Source organism: Sapajus apella, unplaced genomic scaffold (genome assembly GCF_009761245.1).
Source record: "Sapajus apella isolate SASKATOON/1434 unplaced genomic scaffold, GSC_monkey_1.0 scaffold3, whole genome shotgun sequence".
NCBI classification, from domain to species: domain Eukaryota; kingdom Metazoa; phylum Chordata; class Mammalia; order Primates; family Cebidae; genus Sapajus; species Sapajus apella.
The window spans coordinates 18,820,148-18,844,772 of NW_022436943.1; the positions used below are offsets into that span (position 1 = coordinate 18,820,148).

The 24,625-nt window shown below is 38.9% G+C and overlaps 1 non-coding gene across 1 annotated transcript; it reads left to right on the top strand.

The window, feature by feature from the left end:
• Nucleotides 1-18,881: 18,881 nt before the first annotated feature.
• On the top strand, nucleotides 18,882-19,014 carry LOC116536129. The gene has a single exon (XR_004262491.1). It is a non-coding gene; the product is annotated as a U11 spliceosomal RNA (small nuclear RNA).
• Nucleotides 19,015-24,625: the final 5,611 nt, after the last annotated feature.

The following is a 24,625-nucleotide window of genomic DNA, read 5'->3' on the forward strand; positions in this document are numbered from 1 at the left end:
TCTTAGAATTGACACTAAAAACACAGACCATAAAAGGAAAAACTGTAAATTGCACTTTATCAAAATTAGAAACTTTTACTCTGCAAAAACTCTGTTAAGAGGATATAAAGACAAGCTGAAGAATGGGAAAAAAATATTTGCAAACCACATACCTAACAAAGGAATAGTATCTAGAATATATAAAGTTTTCTCAAAACTCAACAGTATAAAGCAATCCTCTAGAAAATGGGCAAAAAACATGAACAGACAGTTCGCCAAGGAGAACATATAGCAAATAAACACACAAAAAAAAAACAATTAGCACACAAAAAGATGTTCAACATCATTAGCCATTAGGGAAATACAAATTAAAACCACAATGGGCTATCACTGCACATCTATTAAAACTATCAAGATGGAGAACAGATTAGTGGTTACCAGGAGTGAAGGACAGATGGAGACAGAAGGTAAGTAGATAGGACATCATGAGGAATCCTTGTAATAGAAATGTTCTCACTTGACTATATTAATATCACTATCCTGGTTTTAATAGTGGACAGTGGTTTTATAAGGGGTTACTGATATGGTTTGGATATGTTCCAACTGAAATTTCATCTTGAATTCCCATGTGTTGTGCGAGGGACCTGGTGGGAGGTAATTGAATCATGGGGGCAGGTCTTTTCTGTGCTGTTCTCATGATAGTAAGTCTCATAAGATCTGATGGTTTTATAAGGGGGAGTTTCCCTGCACAAGTAGGTGAAAAGGCACACCCATGTGAGGTGTGCCTTTCACCTTCGGCCATGATTGTGAGGCCTCCCTAGCCACGTGGAACTGTAAGTCCAATACAGCTCTTTCTTTTGTAAATTGCCCAGTCTCAGATATGTCTTTATCAGGCAGCCTGAAAATGGACTAATACAGTAAATTGGTACTAGTAGAGTGGGGTACTGCTGAAAAGATACCTGAAAATGTGGAAGTGACTTTGGAACTGGGTAAACAGGCAGAGGCTGGAACAGTTTGGAAGGCTCAGAAGACAGGAAGATGGGGGAAAGTTTGGAGCTTCCTAGAGACTTGTTGAATGGCTTTGATAAAAATGCTGATAGCAATATGAACAACAAGGTCCAGGCTGAGGTGGTCTCAGATGGAGATGAAGAACTTTTTGGGAACTGGAGCAAAGGTGACTCTTGTTATGTTTTAGTAAAGAGACTAGTGGCATTTTGCCCCTACCCTAGAGATTCATGGAACTTTGAACTTGAGAGAGATGTTAGGGTATCTGACGGAAGAAATTTCTAAGCAGCAAAGCATTCAAGAACAGGTGAAACTATAGTCAGTAAACCTCTTTCTTTTGTAAATTGTTCAGTCTTGGATATGTCTTTAGTCTTTATCAGCAGTGCCTAATACAGTACCATTGGGAGAAACTGGGCGAATTATACATGGGAACTCTCTATATTATTTCTTATAACTTACTGTGAATCTACAATTATCTCAAACTAAAAAGTTTACAAATTGCTGAGTAAGCGGGCCTCTGCAGAATTACCAAATCACAAGTTTCAGCAATAAGTCTTAATTCTCTCCAGCAAGAACTGTGCAGTTTTCCTAGGCTCCACTTCATTATCTAATAGAGTTCTTTAGAATCTCTAAAGATTCGAACATCATCATGAACCATCTAACTCAGCTGGGAAAGAAAATCATATACCAGGATTTTTGTTGGTCCACACATTTTAGGAAACTAAGATATATGCTGTTTTCATGGCACAGACTGTGTAGGTTGTATACTCTTAGGACCTATCACAAGGTCCAAGCTGGCATATGTTAGATTTCAGTAAATACATGTTAGACAGCTGAATGAATGGATGAAACCAGTGGTGTTCTGGTAAATATTTGACAACTAGCTCTCCAGAAGAAAAAGGAAGTGCTCATTTGTGTCATGTGCCGATTTCTCTGGTGTAAGTACTCCCTCATGGCCAATTTCAGGCTACTAAAATGACGATGTGTAAACTTGGGGTTGGAAAGAGATGTTATCTGTTGCCCTTGACAAGCTAGTATAAGCTGACTTCAGCACAGCACTGGATGGAGCTGAGTTAGATAGCATACGATGTTAACCACCTTTATTTTCTGATGCCAACGTTGTGTAGTCCAGTTAAAATTACAAAGAAAATCTGGGCTTTAAGTTACTGACTAGTCCCTTCTCATTAAAAGTATGAGAGATCCATTGAGAACCAGTAGTTGTCTCAAAGCAAATGCATGGCCTCCACCTGAAAAGAAAATTTTAAAAAGAATATGCCTTATTATAATTGTATACAAACCTTTTTGTGTTCAAGTAGAGCACTGAGAAAGGCATGAATTACAGTAATTTGCTGGTGTCCAACTCATGGTGGAAGCAGACTGATTTTTTTTTCCTGTTTAGCCTCTTAATTTCTTCTTGAGGGTAACTGGCTTATGAGAGATGTACTTCAAAGGACATACCATATAAAGCTTTATTTTTTTAAGGACTCTGAAAGAAAAAACCCCAGTTAGCTTTGTGCCGTAAGCTTGTTTCTTAGTATTAAAGAATCACTTCTGACATCTGATTAATCACACTTACTCCTGCTTGTTTTCAATCTTGTTGGATGTTTCCAAAAACTGTCTCATAGATGGTATTCCATCTTTACACTATCTTGCAGCTGCAATATAATCTACACTCAAAGGTTGTGTTGCAACATGCATGGCCTTGGGCCACAATCTCTGCTTGCTTTGGCATGGTTTATTTATTCCAAAGATATCTATGCCTTTAGGTTGCTATAGAGATTTCAAGTGAGCTAAACTGTCCAGGGAAACCTGTTTTGTTTCATCTAAAACTCAAGGTGATTCAGAGACCCAGATATTCTTAAAATGTATACTGTAAGCAAAGGAACCCCTGGGAAAAGTGAGCTGATGACCTTAGTTATAGAGGGTTTCAAGGAGAAGGTAATTTTAATAGCAGTAAAAAGGCTGAGTAGAGGGAAGTGAATTTCTTTGTAAAGGCGCTTATAAGAGAACACCTAGGGTATTGATTAACATATTAACAACTGCCTCTTTGAAGTTTTGGATTGTAGCTGCTCAGTATTAATAAGTTTACAAAGTCTAGCCAAAGCATTATATAGTTCAGGGATATTGTTTATACCAATTTCAGACATTAAACATGAGTGAATGTTTTCTTTCTGCTTTTCTGTTTCCATATTTTATTTAATATATATTATGATTAAAAATTATACGTGAGTAGAAAAACAAAGCAGTGTTATTGATTATGTAGTAAATTTTGAGTTATTTAGCCACTATTATGCAGTCTAGAAGTGAAGCAGTTAAACTAAACCAGAGTGTGCAAGAGTGAACATAGAGTTCCTTTTATTTTACATAATTTTAATGCTGGTGGCCATGTGTTTCTCAGGGTCCTTAGAATTGAGAATGAACAATGAACAATTCTGTGGGTGAAATCAAATAAATTGTTAATTTATTACAATATACTTATTAATTAACCAAGTTAATTATAAGTCTTTGAAAGATGACAGATTTGTGAGGCATCTTTAAAACAAAGGTCAAAGTCTTTAAAATAAGCCTCCATAAATTCTGAGACCTCAACATAATGTTAAATGATAGCACTCACTGGAATGGGTGTAGGAGGTCAAATTTTAGGAAATTCTGGCATGGATTTTTATTGTGGAAAGTAGCTTAACCTCTGTATGGTGTAGTTTCCTTATTTAAAAGTAAGAGTCAGACTGGATAACTCTAATGTCCTTCTAACTTTATTATTCTGCAATACAGAAGTCAGCTAAGTGTGGTAGTAATTCATTAGTAATAGAACAATTGTTTCTAAACAATATAAGGTATCCATATATTTCAAAATGTCAGTAACATAGTTTAGGAAATTGTATTAACTAAAGCCTCTTTTGATTGGAGGTAACTGAAGCTAAATTATGCTTGCTTAGATCCTAAAGGGAGTTTATGTTACTGTAAACTTCTGTGACCCCCAAGAAAGGGCAGGGATGCAGCTAGGCATCAGGAATTATAGCAGAAATGACTGGAAGGAACCAGACTGCCCCTTTCTGCGTGTTCATAGCGTTATCCCTGTCTGAAGAATGACTTCTGCACACAGCAGGGAACCTGGCCTTTGAGAGTTCATGCTTGACGCTCCCTGTTTTGGAACTCAAGGAATTTTCATTACTGTCTCCTGCCCCACATTAAAAAAAATCTTGGAGAAGCGTGCCTGTTGGCCAAGTTTGGATGAGATGGCTACCCTTTGATCAGTTACTGCAAACAGGGAACTAGGTCACATAAGATAAAGACCCACTAGAATAGCATAACTGATAATAGGAGAAGTAGCATATTCTAGAAGGCAAGAGGATATTTTCCAAAAGAAGAAAAGGAGTAGTAATTGGATAAGGAAATACTAAAGTTCACTAAACTTTCTTTAATTGCTAAAGGAAATGATCACTTATTGTTTCGTATATAGGCAGTAACTACACTAATGAATTATTGCTTGGTAGATGTGGTCATAGTTACACTAATACATGCTGGAATTTACCTTGCTTTTAATGGATGCTCAATAAATGGTAGCTATTATTTTTATAATCTAGCCAAGAGATTGCTGCTGATCATAATCCTGATTTATTATTTTTGTGATCTAACCAAGAGATAGGTGCCACTCATAATCTCAAAAGACACAGTCCCAAGTACTGTAATTTTGAATGTCAAAATCTTGAAAGGTTGAAATCCCTAAACTGTAAAGTCCCTAACATCTAAAAATCCCAAAAATCCCAATCCCAAGAGGTTAAAATCCCAAATATTAAAATCCTGACAGCCAAATTCTGGGGAAGGAAATAGTGAGTTTTTGGTTATATGTAGGATAACTACATCGTGTTAGTTACCTCACGTTAGGCTGAACTATTACCTTGTTATTGTCTTTATTTGGAAATTAAGTATGACTTAAGGAGGTGGGTTTGGGTGCCAAGTTGACAAGGAGTGGACTTGTGGAATAATTTTAGGTATCAGTTTGCTAGATTGAGGAATACATGGAAACCTGTTAAAGGGTGATTCTGGGTGTGTCTGTGAGTGACACCCAGGAGATTAGTGTGAATGAGTCGGAATGGACCAGGTGGGGAGGATCTGCTCTCAGCATTGGGGGGCACCATCCAGCTGGTTGGGGACCTGGAGAGAACAAATACAGAAGGCCTCTCCATTTCAGAGCTGGGGCAGACTTTTCTTCTGTTGCCATGGACACCAGAACTTTAGACTCACCAACCTTTGGACTCCAGGGCTTTCACCAGTGGCCCCCAGGGCCTGAGGATTTTGACTTAAAACTGAGAGTTACACTGTTAGCTTCCCTGGTTCTGAGGCTTTGGACTTGGACTGAACCAGGCTACCAGCATCCCAGGGTCTCCAGTTTGCAGACAGCCTGTCATGGGACTTCTCAACCACCTTAATCCTATGAGCCAATTCCCCTAATAAATATCTTCTCATATGCATATGCTATTAGTTCCGTCTCCCTGGAGAACCCTGATTGTTACAGATTTGGTATTAGAGAAGCTGAATTATCATTCCTTCTTGCTGTATTTCTTATGACCCAATGTAAGAGATCTATGAGGCCGGGAGTGGTGGCTCACGCCTGTAATCCCAGCATTTTGGGTGGCTGAGGTGGGCAGATCATCTGAAATTGGGAGTTCAAGGCCAGCCTGACCAACATGGAGAAGCCCTGTCTTTACTAAAATTACAAAAAATTAGCTGGATGTGGTGGTGCATACCTTAACCCCAGCTACTTGGGAGGCTAAGGCAGGAGAATCATTTGAACCCAGTAGCAGCCTGGGCAACAAGAGTGAAACTCCATCAGAAAAAAAAAAAAAAAAAGAGAGAGCTCTATGAAATTGTTATCTTGAAAAAAAGTCTGTGATTAGTTAAGCATGCAGGGCTCCTTCATGGTAAAAGATAAAAATTTAAAAGCTAATCATTATTGGTGCTACAAAAGCAGAAAATCACTTATTTGCAATGGCCAAGCAATAACCAGACTTTCAGTTGGACAGCATACATAGAAAATTTGCAGACCACAACCACGCTACATATGTAAATCCAGTGAGTTTTGAAGATCATGGAAGAAATGCAGAGATGAGTGACATCTCCCCTGTTATAATATGGTTTGGTTCTGTGTCCCCACCCAAATCTCATCTCATATTTTAATCCCTATGTGTCAAGGGAGGGATGTGATTGGGTCATGAGGCAGTTTCCCCCATTCTTTCTTGTGATAGTTCTTATAAGATCTGATGGTTTTAAAAGCATCTGGCATTTCCCCTGCTGGCACTTCTCTCTCCCGCTGTCGTGAAGAAGTCCTTGCTTCCCCTTCATCTTCTGCCATGATTGTTTCCTGAGGCCTCTCCAGCCACATGGAACTGTGAGCCTTTCCTTTATAAATTACCCAGTCTCACTTATTTCTTTATAGTGATGTGAAAACTGCTATTTCTTTATAGCATTGTATTTACCAATACAGTAAATTGGTGCCAGAGAGTGGGTCACTGTTATAAAGATACCCAAAAATGTGGAAGCACCTTTGGAACTGGGTAACAGGCAGAAGTTGGAATGGTTTGGTAGGCTCAGAAGAAGATGGAAAGATGTGGGAAAGTTTGAAACTTCCTGGACACTTAAATGGTTTTGACCAAAATGCTGGTAGTGATGTGGACAGTGAAGTCCATGCTGAGGTGGTCTCAAATGGAAATGAGGAACTTACTAGGACCTGGAGCAAAGGTCACTCTTGCTATGCTTTAGCAAAGAGACTGGCAGCATTTTGCCCCTGCCTTAGAGATTTGTGTAACTTTGAACTTGAGAGGGATGATTTAGGGTATCTGATGGAAGAAATTTCTAAGCAGCAAAGCATTTAAAAGGTGACAGAGCATAAAAGTTTGGAAAATTTGTAGCCTGACCAGATGATAGAAAAGAAAAAACCATTTTCTGGGGAGAAATTCAAGGCTGCTATAGAAATTTACATAGGTAATGGGGAACCAAATGTTAATAGCCAAGAAATAGGAGAAATGTCTCCAAGACATGTCAGAGACTTTCACAGCAGCCCCTCCCATCACAGGCCCAGAGACCTTTTTTTTTTTTTTTTTTTTTTTTTTTTTTTACCAATTTGACTTCACAAAAGTGCATTATCACAGCATTGTGTATAAGCATTGTGCACATATGTAGAAATATTGAAACTTCCTCAGTAAATGAAGTTGTCCTTTTGTATACCTGCATTTGTTAAAGATAAAATTTCTTTAACTCTTGGTTCTTTGGGCAACTGCATATATGGTGGTGACCCATTGAAGTCTTTAACAGATTTCATCGGAAGACTTAGGATATCTATCAAGGTATTTCAAATGCCACAGTTATAAAGCTGGGTGCACACAATTACCAACCATAATGACTTGCTTTATACATTTTGCTTTTTGACCTATTTATGAATATGGTTTCTCTTCTCATAACTTTTACACCCATGTGACCATTGTTAGTATGCCTGAGTGTTTATGCTTACAAATATCTGTATATTAGTTCTGCCTGTTTTATTGTGTAAAGTGGCCTACAACATATTCTGTCATGTTTTTAGATGTTTCTCAAATCTCCTTTTTAAAAATGTAAATAAACATCTCTTAAGGAATTTTTATTATTTTTTTCAGAATTACGTTTTCAGGATTTTGATCTCTTAGGATTATGATTTCCAGGATTTTAGATGTTAGGGATTATGATATTTTGGGATTTCAGTATTCAGGATTATAGTGTTTGGGATTCTGTCTTTCAGGATTATGGCCTAAACCCCCAAAAGGTTAAATTTATAATTATAATTTTTAGTACCAAGTATTTGAGAGCACCACAAAGAAATTTACCTTTTAACCAATTATACTAGTTCTTTCCTGCTGCTATAACAAAATAGTTGAGACGGGGTAAGTTGTAAAAACAGAAACTTATTTCTCACAGTTCTGGAGGCTGAGAACTTCAAGATCAAGGCATCGGCATTTGGTATCTAGTGAGGCTGCTCTCTGCTTCCATAATAGCACCTTCTTGCTGTGTCCTCATGTAGTGGAAGAGTGGAAGGGCAAGAGGGCCTCACTAATTCCTTGCAGCCCTTTTATAAGGGTACTGGTACAGTTTGGATCTGTGTCCCCACTCAAATCTCCTGTTGAATTGTAATCCCCAGAGTTGGAGGTGGGGCCTGGTGGGAGGTGATTGGATCATGGGGGTAGATTTCTCATGAATGGTTTAGCACCATCCCCCTTGGTGTCATCCTCACGATAGTGAGTGAGTTCTTGGGAGATCTGGTGATTTAAAAGTGTGCAGCAGTTTCCCACTCACTTTCTTGCTTCTGCTCTGGCCATGTGATTTGCCTGCTCCCTCTTCACCTTCTGCCATGATTATAAGTTTCCTCAGCATCATGTTTCCTGTACAGCCTTCAGGACCTATGACTCTTTTCTTTATAAATTAAACTCTTTTCTTTATAAATTACCCAGTCTCAGATATTTCTTTATAGCAATGCAAAAATAGACTAATACAGGTGCTTATCCCATCCGTAGAACTCAGCCTCATTAATCAAAATCACATTGGATTTTGGTTCCAACCTGTGAATTTTGGGGATACCTGTATATTCGAACCATAGTACCAGGTATACTATTTATTACTAGATAACAAATTTCCATAAATTTAGCAGCTTAAAACAATACAAATTTGTTCTCTTATAGTTTCTGTGGGTCAGGAATCAGGGCACAGCTGGGTCAACTGCTTATCAAGATCTTTCTCATAAGCCTAAATTTAAAATGTCAGCCAGGGCAGGGCATGAAGGTTTATGCCTGTAATCCCAGTATTTTAGGAGGCTGGGGCAAGAGAATCACTTGAAGCCAGGTGTTCAAGATAGCCTGAGTAACATAGTAAGACCCCCATCTCTACAGTATTTTTTTTAATTAGCTGGGTGTGGTGGTGTGCACCTGTAGTCCTAGCTACTTGGGAGGCTAAGATGGGAGAATTGATTGAACCCAGGAGGTTGAGGCTGCAGTAAGCCATGATCAGACCACTGCACTCCAGTCTGGGAAACAAAGCAAGATTCTGTCTCAAAAATAAAACACAGTGTCAGCCAGGGCTGGAGTATCATCTGGAAGCTCAACTAGGGAGGGATCCTCTCCCAAGCTCACTTATATGGTTGTTGCAGGATCCACTTCCTTTTGGGTGGTTGGTCTGAGGGCCTTAATTCCTAGCTGCTATTGACTACAGTTAGACTTCTTCTCAACTTCTTGTTATATGGGCCTCCCCACCATAACAACTTACTTCATCAAAGTCAGCAAGTTGGAACCCCAGTCTGTGTAGCCTAATGATGAAGGTGACACACCGTCATCTTTGCCATATTCTCTTGGCTACAAACAAGTCATGGGTCCTGCCCCACTAGTAGAGGGTATTAAAAATGGTGTGAACAGTAGGTGAGATCATTGGGAGGCATCTTAGAGTCTGTCTGCCACACCAAAATGTTGATTTAAATATTACTCACCCAGTCCAAAGCTTGTACGTAGGCATGAGATATTTTGCAAGTGGGAAAAAAAGAAAAGAAAAAAAGGGCCCTGGGAGGGGGAGGGGGGAAAGCCCAGGCTTAAGTATAATGTTACTGCAGGGCCCATCAAAACTCTACAGAGCTGAACATTCTAGTTAACTGCTCAGATGCCCACAGTCCCTAATCAGTCACATTAAAAGCTATTGTACTCATGTTTCTACTACTTTAATTCCTAGTCTAGTGACTCATTCATAATAGATGCTAAATGCTGAATAGATGAATGTTTTTTAAATCTAGTGTTTCTATGTGGTGGGAAGCAGTATAGTGTACCAGTTCAGAGCATGAACTTTGTAGTCAGAAAAACCCAGGATCTCATGCTTCCTTTGCCACTTACTTGCTATACAACCTTGTGCAAGTTATTCAAATTCTCTTTGCCTCAGTTTCTTCCTCTGTAAAATGAGTATAATACTACCATATTTTATTGCATCCTGATGCACTATATATTTTAAGATACAGCATTATTTTCTGTGTAAGTCATAAAGAAAAAATTCTGCCAATTAAACTGTGATATAACTCGATTGATTACAAGATGTACGCTGATTTCAAACATATTAAAATATGATTTTTAAAAATGTGCTTTAGAATTAATGAAATGCAAGGATGCCTACCTTATGTGGTTTTGATAAAGTTTAAATGAGATAGCACACATTTAAGAAACTGGGTATAAGTGTCTTGGTATAAGTATCTTTCATATAGTAAGAGCTTAACAATTATTGGTCCTCTTCTTGCAAACTCTTAAAATAAGCCATTATGTTTTACTTTCTTTTCTAATACTTGAAACTGAGTTATAGAACAGATCTACGAAACCATTTTTGGGTTTTTGTTTGTTTGTTTTTGTTTTTTTGTTTTTTTTGTTTTGTTTTGTTTTTTGTTTTTTTTGTTTTGTTTTTTTCAAAGAAGGAGGGAGGTATTAGCAAAATGGCTATCTCAGACCAGATGATGTATAATGACCTGTAGTTATGTGCAAAATGCTTAATAACTGTGACACTTGACAAAGGCCGTTTTGTGGAAAATGTGCTTCCCATGCTTCATCCACCTCTTAAACGAAGGTAGAATAAAGGCCCAAATTTTGCTTAGTAATTCAACAGGTTGAGAGCCAGCTTTTAATGTACCTCTGCTCCACTCCCCTATTCCTGTGATAACTGATAATTTGGTGACTAGCTGAGCAATTGCTCCACAGTGAACTGAAGGAAACCCTTTATACATGAGACTGGAAATACTTCCAATGACATGAAGATGTATTTGAAGCAACGTGATGTTGATACAAATTGCTCCAAAGGCACAGCACCATAGTAGGCCAAAGTCTGATCAATGAGTGTATCTGTTAAATTGGCCACAAGTATAAAAACAAAGCCCAGTGCACTTCAGTTACCATCATGTGTTCCTTAACTATGGGGATAACATTCTGAGAAATGTGTCATTAGGCAATTTTGTCATTGTGAAAACTTCATAGAATACTTAATACAAACCCTGATGGTATAACCCGCTATACACCTAGCCTACATGGTCTAGCCTGTTGCTCCTAAGCTACAAACTTGTACAGCATGTTACTGTACCCTTTACTGTAGGCAACTATAACACAGTGGTATTTATGTATCTAAATCTGTCTAAACATTAAAAAGATACAGTAAAAATATAAAGGATTAAAAATGGTATGCCTGTATAGGACATTTACTATGAGTGGAGTTTGCAGGACTGGGAGCTGTGCTGGGTGAGTCAGTGAGTGAGTAAGTGGTAAGTGAAGGGCTAGGACCTTATTGTACACTGCTGTAGACTCTGTAGACACTGTACACTTAGGCTGCATTGTATTTTTTAATTTCCTTTCTTCAGTAATATATCAACCTTAGCTTACTGTAACTTTTTTAATTTATAAACTGTTAAGGTTTTTTTTTTTAGCTTTTTGACTCTTTTAATAATACTTAGCTTAAAACACAAATTATACAGCTACACAAAAATATTTTCTTTACCTCCTTTTTCTATAAGCTTCTTTCTATTTTAAAAATTGTTAATTTTTTACATTTTGCATCTTTTTGTTACAAACTAAGATATAAACACACACATTAGCCTGGGCCTGCACAAGATCAGGATTATCAATATCACTGTCTTCCACCTCCACATCTTGTTGTACTGCAAGGTATTCAGGGGCAATAACATGCATGGAGCTGTCATCTCCTGTTGTAACAATGTCTTCTTCAGAAATACCTCTGAAGGACCTTCCTGAGGCTGTTTTATGGTTAACTTTTATTTTTACGTAAGTAGAAGGACTACACTCTGAAATAACAATGAAAAGTATAGTGTGGTATACTAACTAGCCAACAGGAATTTTTCAGCTCTCTGATAATGCTATAAGACCACTGTGGTGCATGATTGTATATGGAAGGACAGCTGGCCGCTCGTGTCTCAGCCACCTTGAGAGACTTCATAGTACTTGCCCCTTTGCACATTATTCTTGCTGCCTAATTGCCCGTGTGCCAGCTGCACTGTAAGCTTGCAGAGGTCAGTGACTGTGTGTCCTGCTCCCCATTTTTTCTGCAGAAACGAGTACTCAGAAGGTTCTGAAATCATCACTGGGTGAATGCATGAACACTGCGTAACCTCAGGCAAAGAACTGAATTACATATAATGATGCCAAACTTTATCAACATTCAGATAATTATTTTTCATTCATTACATGTTTGTCAAAATTATGCTTTGTGGTCTACCATTAATAAGACATGTTCTTGAGGTTGTTAAACCAAGTGAGTTTCTGGAAAAATAGGTATTGTCACAACTAGAAGTGCATATAGAGAAATTGTTCCAAATGACCTGTTCCTCAGTTTTACTCCATATTATGGGGCAAAATATCCTCTTTATTTTCAAATAAATAAACACAATAGGTCCTTTAAGCTTACCATCTCAACTGCCTAGTCTGTAAAATGGAAATGATAGTAATACCTCCTCATGGGGTTGGTGTGAAGATAAGATGAAATAGTATCTTTTAAATACCTAACAACATCCCTGGTACATAATCAGCAATGAATGAATAGTAAATAACAATATCATCATTGTTTCCATTGTAGGGGAAATGTGTGTTCGCAGATCTGGGTGCCAGGAAACTTTGGTTGTTCTTAGAGGGAGTGAGATACTGTGCTCTTGGATATTTCTCTCTTGATATCCAAAAGACTTCGGTTTCTGATGCAGCAACATGTGTTCTTTGAGGGGCTCTGATGATACTATAGCTCTTCAGCTGTATATTTTTTTGAAACAAGGTCTCCCTCTGTTACCCAGGCTGGAGTGCAGTGGTGTGATCGCTTCTTACTGCAGCCATGCTCTCCCAGGCTAAAGCCATCCTCCCTTCTCAGCCTCCCAAGTAGCTGGGACTACAGATGTGCACTAGCACACTCAGCTGATTTACTGACTTTTTTGTAGAGATGGGATCTCACTGTGTTGCCCAGGCTGGTCTTGAACTTCTGAGTTCAAGTGATCCTTCCTCCTTGGCCTCCCAAAGCACTGGAATTACAGATGTGAGCCACTGTGGCTGTCCTTCAGCTATATTTTGCTACAATGTGAACTGCTGTTTGGGGGTGCTGTTGTTTCTGCATTTATTTCCTAAAATATTCAGTGTCCTGGGACTGAGTTTTGGAAAATGATAAAGCCCAGTTTTGTGAACCTATGGTTCTCAAGCCTGGCTGCACACTGAAATCACCAGAGGAGGCAGGGAAGCAGTACAGTGCATGGATTCTACCTGGAACTGAGTACTTGGAATAGTTCAGGTTGAACCTGGATGATCGGTGTTGAATACCAGAGATTTGGAGATGCTGCAAATCACTGTTTCTTAGCAACCATGTGTTTTCCTCAGCTGGACCCTTTCAGTTCTGTTGTTTGTTTGTTTGGTGTTCTTTTTGGAGACGGAGACTCACTTTGTCACCCAGGCTAGAGTGCAGTGGTACAATCTCAGTTCACTGCTATCTCTGCCTCTGCCTCCTGGGTTCAAGTGATTCTCCTGCCTCAGCCTCCAGAGTAGCTGGCATTACAGGTGACTATCAGTATGCCCAGCCAACTTTTGTACCTTTAGTAGAGATGTGACTTCACCATGTTGGCCAGGCTGTTCTTAAACTCCTGACCTCGTGATCCACCCACCTCAGCCTCCCAGAGTGCTGGGATTACAGTCATGAGCCACCGCACCCGGCCCTGTTTTTTTCTTAAGCATTTTATTTGCATTGGGTTTCAGTAGATCAAGGATATATTGCGGAAGTCGAGTGGATGCAAATCTTAAGCCGTGGTGGGAAGGAGCACTGTGGAAGGAGTAACACAATTGAGTGCCTTCTTGATACTAGATCTGTGATGAACTTTTACCCTATTATCTTCTGCTAATTGTTGTTCGTTTTTTACTAATTTACTATATTGGTCAGATTAGGCTAAGTTTGCCATGGCGACAAGCAGCCCCAAATCTCAGTAGACTTAAACAGCAAAGTCTATTAAGCAAAAGTCTTTAATATATTTCTGGCTTACGCTTTATGTCCATCCAGGATTCAGGTAAATGTAGCAAGGAAGAGAACACAAAGAACTGAGCACCAGTGATAGAGAAACAACATGTGTCACTTCTGCTCATGTTCCACTGACCCATGCAGATCATGGGGTCATGCCTAACTGCAGGGGAGCAGGGCTTACACCCCAGCCTAGGCCTGGGAGGAGGAGGCCTTGTGAACAGTCTTTAAGATCTGAACGATGAGAATTGTTTGGCAGCAAGTCAGTTTCTTTTTGCATTTACCCATTTATGAAATCCCAAATCAGAATACGTATTATATGGAACTATTCTGGGGCTTTCAGAAGTGTTCACATTTCACATCAAGTGGAGTTAATTTGCATGTATACATATCATTTTGTAGTTTTAAGAAATTTTGTGGAGGATTTTCAAAAGAAATTTAATACTTGTTTTAATTTTCTATTATAATTTTAGCATGGAAAAATGGCTGCAAAGCAGCAGATATTTTTGTTCTTTCCTTTTTTATTTGTTGAACTAGTTAGAGGTGACTGACTGCACATACCAGTGCGGAGGAAATACTTACGCAAACCACTAAATGGCTCTCCTGCTTGCTGTTGCATTTATGGGAGATACTGGCTGTCCTGTTAGTATTCTACATTTCTGAGCAGTCAGAACCATGACAAGGTAATGACAAGGTAATAAAAGAAATGTTAAAATTAGTTCAGAAAATATAATTGTAAGAAAGAAAAAAAAACAGAAGAAGAAAGTCAGGAAGAAGTTAGGTTTGGGTGTAGGGACAGGAGAGACGTTTGTTTTGCTCATTTCTGGTAGACAGTGGCATTCCACAGTTCGAAGCCAAGTGAGTAAGACTGGCAGCTGCTTGCTCAGGGGGTACACACTAAGGTCTCTGCCTGCACCACTTCTTCTGGAAGTGAAGAGCCCTGAAAGTTCCAAGTGCCAGATGTTCGCATAGCAAAAGAGCAAAATGCTAGAGACCATCTCTCTTGGGGTCTGCCTCTGAGGGCCGGAGAGGCCTAGCTGTTTAGCACTCCATATTTTTTCCATCAACCCTGTAGCTGGCTTTGGGCTTTAACTTTTCTCAGGGGTTACCTCATGTTTGGGGAAGTTGACAGCCCCAACATGGATAGTACTTTAAACATTTTTAAAACATTCTGTCCTTTTCCGATAAATTTGTATCATTACTTCCTTCTTTATAAAATGTCCCCTTAGAGAGCAGGACACATTTTACTCATTAGAATTGGAAGGGGAAAAAAGCATTCCATTCTTCAGAGCCACATCCAGTGTTCACTGCTTTTGAAGGAGTGATGTTTGACACAGAAACGCATCAATGGGGAAGGCCACATTTAACTTTTGTTGTTTGGGCTGAGCACTGGAACCAAACCAGTTTTTCTTGTCCTTTTTTTTTTTTGGTCTGGGTGGCAGAAAGCCCAAAAATATAAGTTTGCATTGCCAAGAGATGGCTCTAAATATAGTGCTGGTGGGCAGGAAGATTGTTTACTCATGAATGCAACTGGTGTGTGCTGCATACTCCTTGCCCTCCTCCAGCGGGAAGGAAGAATTTGGCTCTGCTGCACCGCAAGCCTCAGGCCCTCCCTGCTGGAGGAGTTTAGAAACAGGAGCCTGGGCAGGTTTGCTCTGCACTCACCTCCAGCCAAGGCATGGAGATCACACCGTCACTACCTAGCTGGATGTTTTATTCTTTAGGATTTAGGAGTATAATTAAACACAACAGTGGCCAGCCTTTAGAGACTGGGAAGAAAGCATTGTGTATGCCTTGTTTAAACACAGGTTGTTTATAAAAGGTATAAAAAACATGGCTGTGCTTTGTGTTTGCTTGGAAATACAGGAGGAGTTGGCTGGCTACTGTCTACCAGCCAGCTTTGAAACGTGAATACTTTCACATGTTCACCAGGGTGGCGTTTTGCTCTTTGCTACTGCAACTGAAAGGAAACGAAACTGGTGGGATTATTAGACTGGCTTGAAAATGCTAACTTTAAAAGATTGTTTTTTTAAATTTTTCCCCAAAGCAGAGCAGGCCAGCACCATAAAGAGCTTGGTTCCAAAAGTCCTACTGTTCTCTTGCGCTCAACAATTAAATAAAATACACTTTGAAACCTCAGTTTATAAATCAGATTGCCTCAAAGGGATGAGAGAGCTGGTTTGATCATTGTGCTGGTCCAGTTCCTTGATAAAGGTCGACTTTATCTTTTCTTTCTTTTCATCTTTTTTCCTTGGCAGTGTATATAAAATGACAGCTTTGTAGATTAATGTTGATTTGGCTTTTATGGTAAAAGCTTATTATGCCTAAGGAAATACTGCAAAGTAGCCAGTGCATTTATATAATGAAATCATCTATGTTGAATGTATTAACATTGAACAATTAAATTCAGGCTGTAGTTGGTTCTAAAACCCAGTGCTTCTTAACAAGAGACCATTAACTCAATAACAAGCAATGGGTGGATCTTATCTCAGAATCCTGGTTAGGGCTGGATGCTGTGGCTCATGCCTGAAATCCCAGCATTTTGGGAGGCAGAGGTGGGTGGATCACCTGAGGGCCAGAGATCGAGACCAGTGGGCCAACATGGTGAAACCCCATCTCTACAAAAAAAAAAATACAAAAATTAGCTGGGCATGTTAGCAGGCACCTGTAATTCCAGCTACTTGGGAGGCTGAGACAGGAGAATCACTTGAACCTGGGAGGCAGAGGTTGCAATGAGCTGAGATGACACCGTTGCACTCCAGCTTGGGCAACAAGAACAAAACTCTGTCTAAAAAAAAAAAAAGAGAGAGTCCTGGCTGGCTTCAAGTCATGCCGCTCATACCACTAGAAAAAGAGCAAAACAGTGATTTTTAATACTGAAAGATCACACTTTAGCATCAAGCAACTTCAGGAATCTTTACATGTATGTACTTTTAGATTCCATTGATTGGGAAAATGCAAAGGAGAAAGCTGCTGGGAATTCATGCTTGTTTATGAATTTTTACTTTACTCATATCTTCCATGTACATTTGGAAAATAATACAAATATGTGGTGGGTAAATTGCAGCCCCTCAAATAGTGCTTGCCTCATATTAGCATTCAGCAAATAGTTTTGACTGAAAATTAAATATTGTTCAATCAAGGGACAGTTATCAGTGGCCTGACAGAAACTTCAGACCCACAGGTTAGAAACCAAGTTACAGTCTATTTCTCTTCCTCTTGATAGGGCTCTTGTATTGTCATTGTAAACGAAGACCAGGAAAGAACCAGCACTCTGGCTCAGGGAGTCATTCTTTGGTCAGGGCAGGGCGTCCTAGCAGTGAGAAGCATTTTGCCACCCACCTAGCTTTATAGTGTGATTATTTATGTGATGTCAAGCTGACAGTTTAAAGACTTCCTCTGCCTTGCCACTTCTCTAATAAACATATCCAGATATTAAGATTTGAGTGGTTTAAAAAAAAGCAAAACTTTTCTCATTATCATCGTTTTGTTAAAACATATAATCTACATTGCAAGAGTAATCATTTTCCCACACAGGAATTATTAGAGTGCTTTGTTCATAAATATTTTTATTTTTCCTAAACTAATTTTTAGTCAAAAAGATTTGTTTAGGAACAGTTAACCCAAGATGTCTTCAGAGATTCCTGAACTCCTCAGTGCTGTGCTGTCCTGGCCAGTAGCTGCACATGGCTGTTGAGTGTCTGAGATGGTGCTAATCAGAATTGAGACGTGCTAAAAGTTTAAAATAAGGCCAGGCACAGTGGCTCACACCTGTAATCCCAGCACTTTGGGAGACTGAAGCAGGTGGATCACCTGAGGTCAGAAGTTCGAGACCAGCTTGGCCAACATGGTAAAACCCCATCTCTACAAAAAACAGAAAATTAGCCAGATATGGAGGCGTGTGCCTGTAATCTCAGCTACTCTGAAGGCGGAAGCAGGAAAATTGCTTGAACCCAGGAGACCAAGGTTGCAGCCAGCCGAGACCATGCCATTACACTTCAGCCTGGGCAATAAGAGCAAAACCCCATCTGAGGAAAAACAAAAAGTTTAAAATACATGCTGGATTTTGAAGAGTTGTATGAGGAAAAGGATATAAATCACCTTGTTAATTTTTAAGGTTGATTTCACATTGAAATGATATATTGCATATGTTATACTAAATAAGATACATTATTAAAATTAATTACTCTTTTCATTTTTTTTTTTTTTTTTTTTAGTGTAGCTACCAGGATTCATAATTACATATGTGGCTTGCATTGCCTTTTTATTGGGTAGTGGTGCCTTAGAGTTTAAGGAGATCTCACCTCTCTGAGTCAAAGGGAGAAATTATACCTGGCCCCCCATTGCATACAAGTTGGCATCATTGCCTCTGGTGCTAACCCTGTTCCATGTTGCAGCTGCCTGGGGGGATGTGTTGAGGACTGTGACACCATACTTTGGCTGAGCAGGAAGGAATATCCTGAACTCCTGGCCCCATATCACTTGTGTGTCCAGGAGTTCTTGACTGGCCTAAAGGATAGTTAACTAGAAGCTTCCAGGGCACAGGACTAAGTTCAAGCCAAAGTTAAGGTGATTCCGTGAGCAGAACACCTTATACAGTGCAGATGAGGGGAGATTCATGTACCTGGAACCATCCAGGCTGGCTGAGTTCAGCCTGATAAGTCACCTCCGGTAAAGAGTCCACCCCTGGTTCAGTTACTAACACCATAGGTACAGGTCACAGGTGCCCATGTCTTGCCGTTCTCCACAGGGTCACTTTTCCTTGGAAGGTATTTGCCAAATGCTAATTGAGTGTTTATTAAATGTTTACTGTGGGCTAACCACTAGGTTTTTTTTTTCTATGCATTGAAAGTGTGAATAAAGGGGAAAAAAAGGGCTCTGTTATGAATGGCACACATAGGACAACTCAATTGCTCTTCATGCAAAATAAACATCAAGAGATTTCAGAAGCATAATTTTTTGGTAGGTGGGCAGCTGGTGATCATTGGTCCCAGCATCTTTACTTCTTGTCTAAATCAGAGGTTGCAGCTCTGGTCATGGCTTATGGGACGATTGCATGCACTAAATCTAGGTAGTAGATCCAGCCCCACCTAAGGGTTATGTGGTATGATATATACTGTTTCTAGGCTATGTGGCTGCATGCCATCTTGTTGGTTTAAATGATGTAGGTGACCATAACACAATGGTAAGCATCTTCTGCATATAAGTACAGAAAAGATACAGTAAAAAATCACTGTAAAAGACAAAAAGTGGAGCCAGGTGCAAGGGCTCATGCCTGTAATCCCAACACTTTGGGAGGCCAAGGCAGGAGTATCTCTTGAGGCCAGGAATTCAAGACCAGCCTGGTCAACATAGTGAGACCTCGTCTCTACAAATAAAATAGTAAATAAAGGGCTCATAATCTAATAGGGAGATGAAAGCTGCTGGTCATTTGCAGGTAGCTAAAATTATTATAGTTGTTAGGAAGTAGACGGGCATTCCATTGTGGGCACAGGGGCTGAGCTCACATCACCTGCTTTAAACCAGTTAGTAGATGACTGTAAGTATCAAATTGCTTTAAACCAGTTTCTGCTTCAGAACCAGGGAAAATGATCGGAACCATTAGTTACTAAATATTTGTTAAACAAATAAATTCTTGAATGGAATTTCTGCGTTTCTCCTTACTCCCCAGAAAAAAGGGCCTGACCATGTCTCTTGAGAAGAGGCCGAGAAGCTGGAGATGTCTCAGAACTAATCAACTTCCTTCTTCTCTCCCTCCTTTCTTAACTTCCTTCAAAATTTTGGTATCTTTCCTGACTCTAAGCCAAGCTCCCCTCACCAATCCGTCTTTCTTTTTCCAGAACTTTTTCCTACTCTTTTCCTTGGGTTCTTTCCACCCAAGAATAAGTTGCTTTCACTCTTGCTATTTTCTACAGCAATGCCCTTTCCCCTACCATTTTCCCTAATCTAAAACATGGATTTTACACAGCGGTTTAAAAAAAGAGAGATGTTGCTAATGCATTGGTTTGGGCCTAGAGGGATCTTGTGAGATCCGTCCAGGGCAGAGATAGAACTCTAAGGTCAAAAGGCTGGTTGCCTCCAAATATGAAGGCACTGATGCTGGAGCAGAGAGGACTCAATGATAGCCTTAACTCAGGTGCCGTGGCACCAGGTAGCTGCCTCCTGCTCTTGGTCAGTTTATTCCCGTAAGGAACAAAAGCTCCCCCATTTTTACTTCACCAGACACATTTCTCTTGTTCACATGAGGCTCTCAGCATACTTAGGCTGGCAAGAGAGTTCTATTAGACTTTGCATGGTGCCCACTTTTATTAGACATACCAGTGATTTTGTTGTGGGTATATACTTGCCATTATTTTGTGAATGGACATTTCTGTATCACAGCCTCTTTTTTTCTGACAATCCAGGAAACATCTCTAATATCTGACTATAATACAGATGTTTCTGAAGATGGAGTATAACATTCACATAAACCCTTGCCATTTATAGGAGAATTGCGCTATCTAACCACTATTGCAACTTCCCAGGAAGAAATTAAAGTGCTTTAAACATTTTTTCATGGTGGTTCATGCCTATAATCCCAGCACTTTGGGAGGCCGAGGCGGGCAGATCACAAGGTCAAAAGATTAGGACCATCCTGGCCAACATGGTGAAACCCCATCTCTACTAAAATACAAAAAAATTAACCAGGCGTGGTGGCGCACACTGGTAGTCCCAGCTACTCAGGAGGCTGAGGCAGGGGAATCACTTGAACCTGGGAGGCAGAGGTAGCAGTAAGCTGAGAGCGTGCCACTGTGCTCCAGCCTGGCGACAGAGCAAGACACCATCTCATTAAAAAAAAAAAAAAAAAATTCAAAATCTGCTTAAACGATTCAAGGTTCTTGTGGTTGGAGTGGCTTTCATCATAATTGCTGATGCAGTCATAAGGTCTTCAGTCAGCCTGAGTGTATACCATAGAATGAGGATGTGCTGAATGTAGTCTGTATTTCTCTAATGACATCCTTCATCCAAGTTTATTTCAGTGCCACAGTATTTGGAAAGAGTAATTTACTAAGCCCTTGTCCCCAGTTCCACTTCCTACTTCCATTTTTCAGAGGTTTGTGTAGCATATAAAATAAAAGAGCAAATGCAGATCAAAAATCTTCCAGCAGAGCTAGTGTTTCCTGTACTGCTTTATAGTTCTGGCTATTTATGGCATAAACTATATTCAAGTGCCACAAACAGAACTTTTCAATTAGCTTGAAAAAAAATTATTAAATGCTTTGTGGGTACCAGAATAGCAAGAATCGTGGTTGTTTGGAAGGCCTGTTTGATGCTTTGAGGCCACTGTGGCCTACCACAGAGCTGCAGGGCAGACTGTGAATTTAGCAAATCCCAGGAACTTGTCTGGAAGTCAGAATTGGTCCTGTATGATTAAAAACAATTTATTCAAGTACCCAGTTTCTTCAAGCAGAAAGCTAGAAGCATTGGGATTGAGGAAGCAGATGTGGAAAGTCCAGATGAAGCACATATTAGGAAGATAACATACTGTCAAGGATAGTACAAACTGGATTCAGCTACACAGTGATTTTCCCATTTAATACTCTTGCCTCTAAAATAGAAATAATGCTGCTTTGTATTATGAAGGACTTTATGGACTGATTGATGTGTACTTTCCCAACTATATTTTCATTTTACCTCACTGATAATGTGAATCGTGAAGATCTTTTGCCTAGTTTACTCTGCAGACTGCATTTAAATGCCTTTCTCCAGGAAGCCTTCTCTGACTCACTCCTGCGACCAACCTCCTTGCCACCCAGCCCGGATCCTTCTCACAGCACCTGAATTCTCCTGATGATTTGTCTGCTGCCCTCATTGGACTTGTAAAGTACTTGAAAACACAGATTCTATCTAGTTGGTTCTTGTGCTCCAAACTTAATACAATACCCAGCATGTCATAGGTGCCAAATTTACTTGAACTGTGGAGGCAAAAATGAGGTTCAGAAAACTTAAACATCTTGTCCAAGGTGCTAGAATGTGAACCCCATAAGAGTAAAGCCTCAAACTATCATATTCAGTAAAATATCACCAACATCTAGAAGAGTACTTGGCAAAGAGTAGGTCTGAAAAAGGTTGAATCAGTGAATAAAATGGATAAGTAATAGACCCGGACATAAACCCGGGTCTGCCCTATTGAAATCCTGTACTTTTTTATATTACATCCAAAAATATATACAGTGCTTTGTCTTCAGATCATGTAAATCTTTCGCCTTTTATTATGCATCCAAAAACATGAAAGGCAATTGAACCTATTTAATAAGCTCCTTCCACTTGCCCAACATGTATAAGCGACTTTCTTATTTATGATCTTATTTAATCTTTCCAACAGTGCTGGAAACATTCTTGCATGAGGTTGCATTTCACTTGAGTAAATATCTGAAAATACAGAGTAGACGTTTGTTTAATTTTACAGGAAACTGTCAGTTTCCCAAAGTGATTGTTCCATTTTACAATCTTCACAACAATCCTGAGAAAGTCGAAGTTGTCAGAAAGTCTGAGTTGTCCTAGGAAATTAAATCTACTTTCCCTTGACAGAAATATATTTAATCAGTAGAGAGTAGTTGAGACGATTTTGATATTTTCCTTGTCTTTCCAAAGGGCCTGCTTGTTCCTGTTTTGTACACTCTGTCTTTAGAATCTGCTTGGTTCTGAACTCGTGTTTGACTTCATTTTGAAGTACAGTGTTTTTGCAGCTGTAATGTGATATGTGGAATGTGGTCGTGCTCACGTGCATTTACTGGTATTTTAAGATGTGAAAGCACTTCCAAAATTATAGATTTTGGAATTTAGAGGAATATTTTTAATGGACACATTCATATGTAGTAATGCCCATGTTGTAATACGTATGTTTCCCAGCAAAGTTGACTGTGCATTTTATAGAGTATTCTATTATTTACAACTTTAAGGTATATCACTTACTTAAAACTTTGGTTGAGGTGGGTGGCCAGTCTATTAAGACACTGGGCATTATCCACATAATAGTGTTTCTCCTGAAAATGTCATTACTCCCCCATAGTTAAATTTCCCCTCAGAGCATTTTTCTAGTCCTGGAACTTAGATGCATAATTGCCACAGTGCTACCAACCAAAATGAAGGAATTTCTCCTTGTTATTGGGAATTCTTTGAATTGAAATTTCTCTATCTTGACTATCTATACAGCTTAATGTAGTCAATGAAAATATTGCAGGAGTAGGGGCTGCCATCAAAAATGCAGTGTGACACAGCTTTAAAATTCCATAGGAGCCCAAAAAGAAGTAAAATTATTTAGTTCCTGGATTATAAATTTGTAAATTTGAAATGTTTATATCAAATATATTGAGACACTGATAGCTATATTTACAGTAAAACTGAGGAAAAAACAGAATGGTACAGGATGTTGTAGGAATAGAAGAAATGGGTGTCCTCTTAAACAAAGCATACATTTTTCATTCTAAACTTATTTAAACATTTTAAAAGTTGATAAAATTGTAAATGTTTTTCTCAGTTATTGGCCATAGATTTTTTTAAATACAGTTTTTAATGCATACAAGGGTTGTTTCTGTTTATTTGTTTTGTGTTACTTTCATTTTCTCATAGCAGTTTACTACCACAAGGAAATAAGTAAACATTTAGGCACTTATAAGCTTTGAGGATCAGTAAAAAATAAAAACATATTTGTTTGTCTTCTAGTTTAAATCATGTAATTAGCTACTTGAATGTTTAATATTGGTTCGTTCATGCGTATCTTCTCATTACTTCTAGCCTCCCCAATGGTAAAAGGGATGGTCTATTAGTTAAGCACATTATTTTGAGCAAAGATCATCCTTTCCTTGGCTCTGTGCATAAATAAAGGCATATTTGTGCCAGTTGAGTGCACTTGTGAATTGTGATAAAAATGTCATGCACTAATTTGCAGCCAGATTAGATTATGACAAATTTAGCAGGGATGACACGATTTTTTGAATGGATATTTAAAATTTTTCATGATTTGAAAGTCCCTGGGCCCTTTCTTCTCACGAATGATTATACTCTGCAACAAGGGAGACTATATTTAATGATGTGATTAGCAGTTTGTGACATATTTCATTTTGTGTTCCCATGTGATTAAGTTACTTTCAGATAGTGCCTTGGGGAGATGAATTAACTATTTTAGTGCCCTAGGATTAAATTTAATGAAGTACTTCTTTCAGGGTTACTTCAGTGTTCTAGAACAGCCTTCCAAATATATATATACATATATATATATATATATGTATATATACATATATATGAAATGTTGTGAGGCACATGTTAAAGTTTTCCGGCAGCCACATTTTTAAAAAGTGAAAAGAAATAGAGGATATTAATTTTAATAATATAAATTTAATTCACCGTGTCTAAAATGTTATTTCAATACGTAATCAGTATTTTAAAAATATTAATGATGTAGTTTAGATTGTTTTTTAAAATGCATCTTAGAAATCTAGTGTTTATTTAAAACTCACAGTACATCTCAATTCAGACTAGCCGCTTTTCAAGTCTAGAAAGATCTCCCTATCTTGCAGCCTGGAAGCCTCTCACTGGGTTTTGCTACGAAAATTTCTAAGTTTTGTTTTTT